The sequence below is a fragment of the Arvicola amphibius genome, chromosome 1, assembly GCF_903992535.2.
Source record: "Arvicola amphibius chromosome 1, mArvAmp1.2, whole genome shotgun sequence".
Classification (NCBI taxonomy): domain Eukaryota; kingdom Metazoa; phylum Chordata; class Mammalia; order Rodentia; family Cricetidae; genus Arvicola; species Arvicola amphibius.
Genome location: NC_052047.1, coordinates 105,624,210 through 105,631,838, shown reverse-complemented (window position 1 = coordinate 105,631,838; position 7,629 = coordinate 105,624,210). Strand labels below are relative to the sequence as shown.

The 7,629-nt window shown below is 38.2% G+C and overlaps 1 pseudogene; it reads right to left on the bottom strand.

The window, feature by feature from the left end:
* Positions 1–4,604: 4,604 nt before the first annotated feature.
* LOC119819511 lies at positions 4,605–5,602 on the bottom strand (annotated as a pseudogene).
* Positions 5,603–7,629: the final 2,027 nt, after the last annotated feature.

The window sequence follows — 7,629 nt, the reverse complement described above, 5'->3', positions numbered from 1 at the left end:
CATATTTTTGGAGTTAATAATAACAACAGCCCTGAAGGATGATGAGATAAGTGGTGTGCGAACCAATAACTTGTGTTTCACTGACTGTACTGCACTACTTGCTGAAAGTCCAAATGAGCTGCAGGCCATGGTAAATAGAGTGGCGGAAATCAGTGAAAACCTTGACATTAAAGCAAACATTGAGAAGATTGAGATACAACACATGGGCAGGGTGCACAAGGATGTTAGCATTGTAATAAAGAATCAGAATCTTGAGCAAATGGTCACCTTTGTCTATCTGGGAGGAGACCTCTGTTCAAAGGAGGAAATTATTTCAGACATCAAGAGGTGGATAGGGATGATGAAGGCTGCATTCCATGCGCTAGGAAAGACATAAGAAACATAATGACAACAACAAAGTTACAAGCTGAATGTGTTTGAGATGGCACATCTCTGGAGGATTCTAAGTGTCACATGAAGAGAGAAAAAATACAATGATGACATTAAGATACATCTCCATCTATAGAGAGAAGTAAACTACTGGATATGGCAATGGTTCTTGAGATACTTTGGCCATGTTATGAGAATGAATGAGCAGATCCCCAAAGATAGCACTGCTTGGAGGAGTGCACGGGATATGATGAAGAGGAAGGCCCAAGAAACACTGGGTAGACAGTATAAAGGAAGACTGTGGAACCTTGGGTATGACAATAACAGCATCTAGACTGCCCAGGATAGAAACAACTAGAGAACCACAATAAATGGTCTGCCTATGTATGCTTAAGCATTACTGAGGTATTGATGATGATGATGATGGTGATGATGATGATGATGATGATGATGATGGTGTAGAGGGTACCCTATGGATTCTTCTCAGCTCTGATTATAGAATGCTGACCTCAGTCTTAAACACTGATTTGTTGCCAACTTATACTTTTTTACTTTACTCCTTAGATTTCTTATTTTAATTCTGATGTTCAGATTAAAACAACTAGATTTTCTTTCTCATGATCTCTCTCCTTCTGCTCCTCATCAGAACTTTGGGAGCTCAGTCCGGTGCTCCAATGTGGGGCTCTGTCTCTATCTCCATCCATCGCCAGGTGAAGGTTAAGGCTCACAGTGAGCCCGTCCATGCTGTAGAGTTCACATTCATTGCCATTGTCCTTGGTTTCTCAGTCCTCCTCCACCGTCAGCCACATTCAGAGAGCCGGGTTTGGTCCCCTGTTCCATCAGTTCCATTCCAACTGGACTTGGTGGTCTCCCGTTAGATCTGTCCCACCGTCTCAATGGGTAAACGCACTCCTCACGGTCCTGATTTCCTTGCTCATGATCTCCCTCCTTTTGCTCCTCATCGGGACCTTGGGAGCTCAGTCCGGTGCTCCTATGTGGGGCTCTGTCATTTTCTCCATCCAAGAACCATGAGGGATGCGTTCACCCACTGAGATGGCAGGACAGAACTAATGGGAGACCACCAAGTCCACTTGGAATGGGACTGATGGAACATGCGACCAAATCGGACTCTCTGAAAGTGGCTGATGGTGGAGGCTGACCGAGGAGCCAAGGACAATGGCGATGGGCTTGGTCTCTACGACATGTACGGGCTCTGTGTGAGCCTTGTCAGTTTGGTTGCTCACCTTCCTGGACCTGGAGGGAGTTGGGAGGACCTTGGACTCAACATAGTGTAGAGAACCCTGATGGCTCTTTGGCCTGGAGAGGGAGGGAGTGGGGGTATGGGTGGAGGGGAGGGGAGGGAAGGTGGAGGAGGAGGGGAGGAGATGGCAATTTTTAATAAAAAATAAATAAACTGGAAAAAAACTGTAAAAAAAAACAACTAGATTTGAGCCACGTGGTTGGGGCTCACGCCTTTAATTCCAGCACTTACGAGGCAGAGGCAGGTAGAACTCTGTGAGTTCAAGGCCTACTTGATCTACAAGAGTTAGTTCCAAAACAGCCAGAACGTTAAACATAGAAATCTTGTATTTAACAAAAAAAACCCAAAAAATAAAAAATAAAAACAACGAACCAAGCAAGCCACATCCCCAAAACAAAAACAAAAAAACCCTAAACTAGAATTGGCCCATAAGATACTTCATTTATGTCTATTAAGATTTATTATGTATAACTAGAGAATAACTAATTAAACTACTTCCCATAAGAGCCTCATTTTTTTTGATAAACTTTATTGCATCCCTTGTGAATTATAAAATGTTTAAATTTGGCTGAGAAAAAATAAGTTATTCAGGTCATGTTGAGCTCTGGAACTTTTTCTTCTCATATGGTGGGGTCTTTGGTGTCATTGCCCTCTCTTCTTTTGCTCACACATATAAGAATTAGCATCCTGAGAATTTGGGTAATGCGCAGATTCCTCTTTTGGAACAGCCTATTTCCTACATTATTACATCCTCAATGTTTAGGTATTTTTAAATTCTCAGCAATGATAGTGATGACTATAGCACTTTTATTCTTTCTGTTTTTTAGCAATCCCAGAATTTCTTAGTAGATGTTACCTTTATTGACACACTTCAGTAGGCACACAACATTTGATTTGTAGAGTTAGGGAAATGTTTTTGAAAGTATATGTCCTGCTGAATTTGAAAAATATACATTGTTGATTTAATAATTCTATAGCTATGTATGCAGTTTCTTCCCCCATGGCTATCTGTTACCTGGTGATAGATATGGCAAACAGCCACCACCATACCATTTTCTTTTCATTTTTCTGTAAAATGGAAGTCTTTCTTTTTCGTTCTTTCTTTCCTTTTCTTCATTTATAGTGCCTTCAAATAATGGCCAAGATGCGATAGCTGCTGTCTTCACATTTATTCACAGAGGATAATTAGCGGAATTGTACTATTTCAACTGTAAATAATATTTGTGCTAATGTGGTTAAGACTCACTCTCTGGTCCTGAACTGGCCTTCCCCTGTAATTGTCAGATGGATGACTACCTAAACTGTCATCATAGAATTTTTATCCAGTTAATGATGGGAGCAGATGCAGAGACCCACAGCTAAGCACTGGGCCTGTGGCATGGGAAGAACTTCTGTGTATGTGTTGCTTTTATTGGTTAATGAATAAAGAAGTTGCTTTGGCCTGTGATAGGGCAGAATAGAGCTAGATGGGAAAACTAAACTGAATGCTGGAAGAAAGTAGGCAGAGCCAAGATATGCCTTGTAGCTACCAGAAGAAAAAGACACAAACCACTAGACAGAACCTTGGGGGTAGGATACTAGTCTCATGTTAAAATATAAAATAATAGAAATGGGTTAATTAAAGACATAAGAGCTAGCTATTATAAAACACTTGAGCTATTTGGCAAAACAGTATTGCAAACAATATAGTTTCAGAGTGATTATTTCGGGTCTGGGCAGCTGGAAACAAATGAGCAGCATCTATCAACACTACGTGAGTACAGTTGAAGCAAGGGAGGAACAATAATATGGGCAAAGGGATTAAGACCATGAAGAAGAAACCCACAGACATAAGCATAGTGGAGTTTCATTGATTGGCTTGACAGCTGGGGAATCTGCACAGACCTAATTAGGGATCCTCTGACTGTGGGGTGACAGGTTGTATGGGCTTGGGCAGTTTGTGGGGCCACTGGTAGGGGGTTGTAGAGTTATCCCTCGTGTCTGACACTGGCTTTTTGGAGGCCCATTCCCTGTTCCTGTTTGAGGATACAGAGGGGAGAAACCTTTGGTCCTTCCTTAAATGATTTGATGTGACCAGAAATTTTTTTGACTCGCAACGGGAGGACTTACCCTCTCTGAGAAGAGGATTCGGGGATGAAATTAGGGGAGAGAGGTAGGGGAGTGGGCGGAAATGGGAGAGAAGGAGAACTTGGATTTGGTGTGGAAATAGAGATATATCTTAAAAATAACTCTCCTGGTAGTCTTTTTTATATGTACAGTGAAATACTTAACATTTAAAACACTACAGGATTATTTCCCGTGAGAGAGAAAAAAAATGCAATATAAAGGAATCAAGGCTCTCAGATTGTCAAATTTATACTGTTTTAATTGCTAGTAATAAATAATAGACAAAATTATTATTTTAATATCATACCTGGTACTAGTTTAAGAGTTTTCTGTAGGTCACTCCTCTCTATCCATCCATCAGTGAAAATCGGAGATGTGTGTATACAAATGCAAGAAGTTTAAATATTCTTGACCAAAATCAAACATCTTCAATATGAAACTTGAACTTGAAACCCAAATGACTGAATTGGTGTGATAACTGCACAGGAATAATGTCTTGGACATGTAGCACTTCTTATTTCCAAATTTAGGAAAAATGGGCTGAATTGACAAAATTATATAGGATTCTGGCTCTATTTGTTTGGTGTATGAACAAGGGCCATATTGCTTATTTTCCTGTTTTATGTGTTAACAAAAAATTGAATATTTTTAATGGTATGAATATGTATGTTGTAACAAAGATGAAAATAGTACATAAAATAATGTGTCTTTGTTCTAGTATTATTCTGAACAAGGTATATGCAAAGTAGAATTCACTCTTATTTTGATTGCTCAAAATTGCAATGATAACCATTACTAATGATGTCTTGATTCACATTTCTATTGTAGCTTGAGTTCTATAGTTCATGGAAAATTATAAAGAACTAAATTAAGCTGCATAGACTGCGTCAACAAATGTCTTTCCTAAAGAAAAGACTTGGATAACTCTCTCTTGAATTTGCTTAGTCTTCCACGCCATAAATGATAGGATTTGACTGTGGGTGGTACCACACTACATAGAGGTTAGCAAGGAGAATGTGCACATGCAGTGGTATACTGTGACCACCAAAAACGGTGAGCAAAGAAAGAGAAAAAAGCTGGTGTATAAAACAAGATAATTACCATACATGGGAACCACATGTACCCAGAGCCTTGAGTCGAGCATCCGGAGAAGGAATTCTAAACACAGCACCAAAGGATAAGTACATATGAGACAATAATCAGTACCACGTCTAGGGCAGGTGGAAAAAAAGAGCTACTATTACCCCATAGTAAATATTGACCTTGATGTTGGTCACAGGCCAACCTGGCAATGCCCATGTGTTCACAGGTAGGAGTGTCGAATGATGTTTCCTCCCACAGTAAGTGAGCCGATAAACAAGAAGATCAGGGGGAAGCAGAATGAAGAAGCTTCGAGTCACAGATGCAATGCCCCATTTTAATGATGACAGATGGGTGTTAAAATATTGGTGTATCTTAGTGGGTAACAGATGGCCACATAACGGTCCAAATGCCATAGCCAGCAATATGGCAGACTCTGCCACAAAGATGAAGTGAGGAAAAACATCTGAGACACACAACTGGGAAAAGAAATGCCTCCAGCTTGGAACCAAAAGATGTGATAACATTTTTGGTGTTGTGACTGTGGACAGAAAGATATCAAGCGCAGGGCCAACATGGAGAGGAAAAAGTACATGGGTTCATGTAGGCTCCGTTCAGTGAAGATCAGAAATAATAGCAGTGCATTGCCTGCAATAGCCACTATGTACACGGAACAGATGGGGATGGAGATCCCATGTGGGCATCTTCGAGTCCTGGGATCCCAATCATGGTATACCAGAGTCTCCTTAGACTGGTGTGATTTAAGTGGTTGAAAAATGTTGTCATGTTTATTTTATCCATTAATTGGTGGACCTACCAAAGCAAACAGCAACAACAACAGAACAAAACAAAAAGCAAAAACAAAAAGAAAGATTGTGGTGGTTTTTTTAAATTAAATTAAATGTGAACACTTACTATTGGCTAAGATCATTTTCTTATTAAAATGTTAATCTCCTGCAATTCAGATGAATGAGCTGTAGAGATCTCCTTAGCAGGAGAGTAACCCAAAGCTTTATAAAGCTTTGCCACTGGAACTCTAACAATGTTAATTACAGTGTCAAACTTGGCTTGAAATTGAGACCGTATCATAAAATGCTTTCTTATTGCTTCTTTTTCCTCCAGACCTGTGAGGCTCTGATAGGCTTTGCCTAGCATCACTGATTTCTCCTATTGTCAGTTATGATGTTCAAACTCAATTTTCTTCTCCAAGTTCCAGAGATGCAGTGTTCAGAATCCTGCTTTCTTGGGGAAGCTCATAGCTATTGAATAAGTGTTAACCATTGCCTATGTACTATTTTAATGCAAAACTTTAGTAAAAGAGTTGTCTTTTCCTTACTTAAGCCATTATATTTAAACACACCAAGGATATAAGAAACAAGGGAAATTTTTGTTTTGAAGAATGTTATATCGGTTTTGTGTTTTGATATTGGATCTATGCCCTTCTTTGGCATGCCTGCAGTGCACAACGCTCCAGCTTAACAGGCATCTGACATTTTGTCTTCTCTGGACCACATTGTGACCTACAAAGTTCATGCTTAAAGTATTGTGCTTTCAAGTTACAATAAAATCACACACAAAACACTCTCACAGTGTTCTAATTAAGTATGCGAGTGTCAAATGGACCATACAGGCTATCTGCAGCTTATGGATCATGTTTTGGACACACCTATAAACCAGCACGAAGCTGAGTGAGCACTTACATTACACTAATGGAAGTCAACATATATCCTCCTTCACACAACAGTTGCCTTCTCTCTCTCCTTACCTGTCTTAACTCTTGTTTACACATATGTCTTCTGTTTCTGTTTATATTTCAGGCTTCTTCTTTTCTTTATTCATTTTATAAACAAATTTCAATGATAACGGAGAAAAGTGCTAATAGAAAATAAATAAATTGTTGAATTATAAACAAATCAAGGAATCAAAGTAAAAATCTTAAATTTACTCTAGTATGGTACTATGTTAAGGAGGTAGTAAGATATAGATCATAAATATATTGAATTGGAAAGATTTTATTCCTTTCAGAAAACTCAAAGCATGGACAAATAAGCATTTCTCAAAATAGGTCAAGATAGAAAAGGTTGAGATATTCAATGTGTCATTAACATAATATATAGTATGTTTATAAAGAAACAGTAAAGATTCTTGAGAATATTGTCATTAAATCTGTTTATCAGTGACACCTCTGAATACAAAGCAAAAGCTTATAACTCATAGCTATTGAATAAGTGTTAACCATTACCTACGTACTATTTTAATGCAAAACTTTTAGTAAAAGAGTTGTCTTTTTTCCTTAGTTAAGCCATTTATTTAACAAATCAAAAGCTCAGATAATAAATCCATGTAACTGCACACATTTCAAGCCATCTAGCAAACACATCTAACTAAGCAAAATAGGACAGGATTGGACACATAGATTGTAACTAAGCTACAGATAGATGGCAGAGTGTATGTTTTTTGGTTTAAACCTCAATGTTAAGAATGGTTTTTTAAACCTTGAGGAAATGCAATATATATATTATGATACAATATAAATATTTTATCATTTCAAAGTAATATTTTCAAAGGGACTGTGTGCTTCTTTTTGTTCTTTTCCAAGTACATATTGATGTATTATATGTCAAGAATAAAAAGTTTACATTTTATTTCATCTTTTCAATCCTAGATATAATAATAGTAATGAGCATGTTTTCAACATTATAGCATAACAAATTTTTGTTGAGTAAAGTGTTGTCCCAGCTGAAGGAAATGAAGATAGAATTCCTGCTATTGTTGTCCATTAGCAATTAGGGGTTTCTCAAGAGATAAAACAT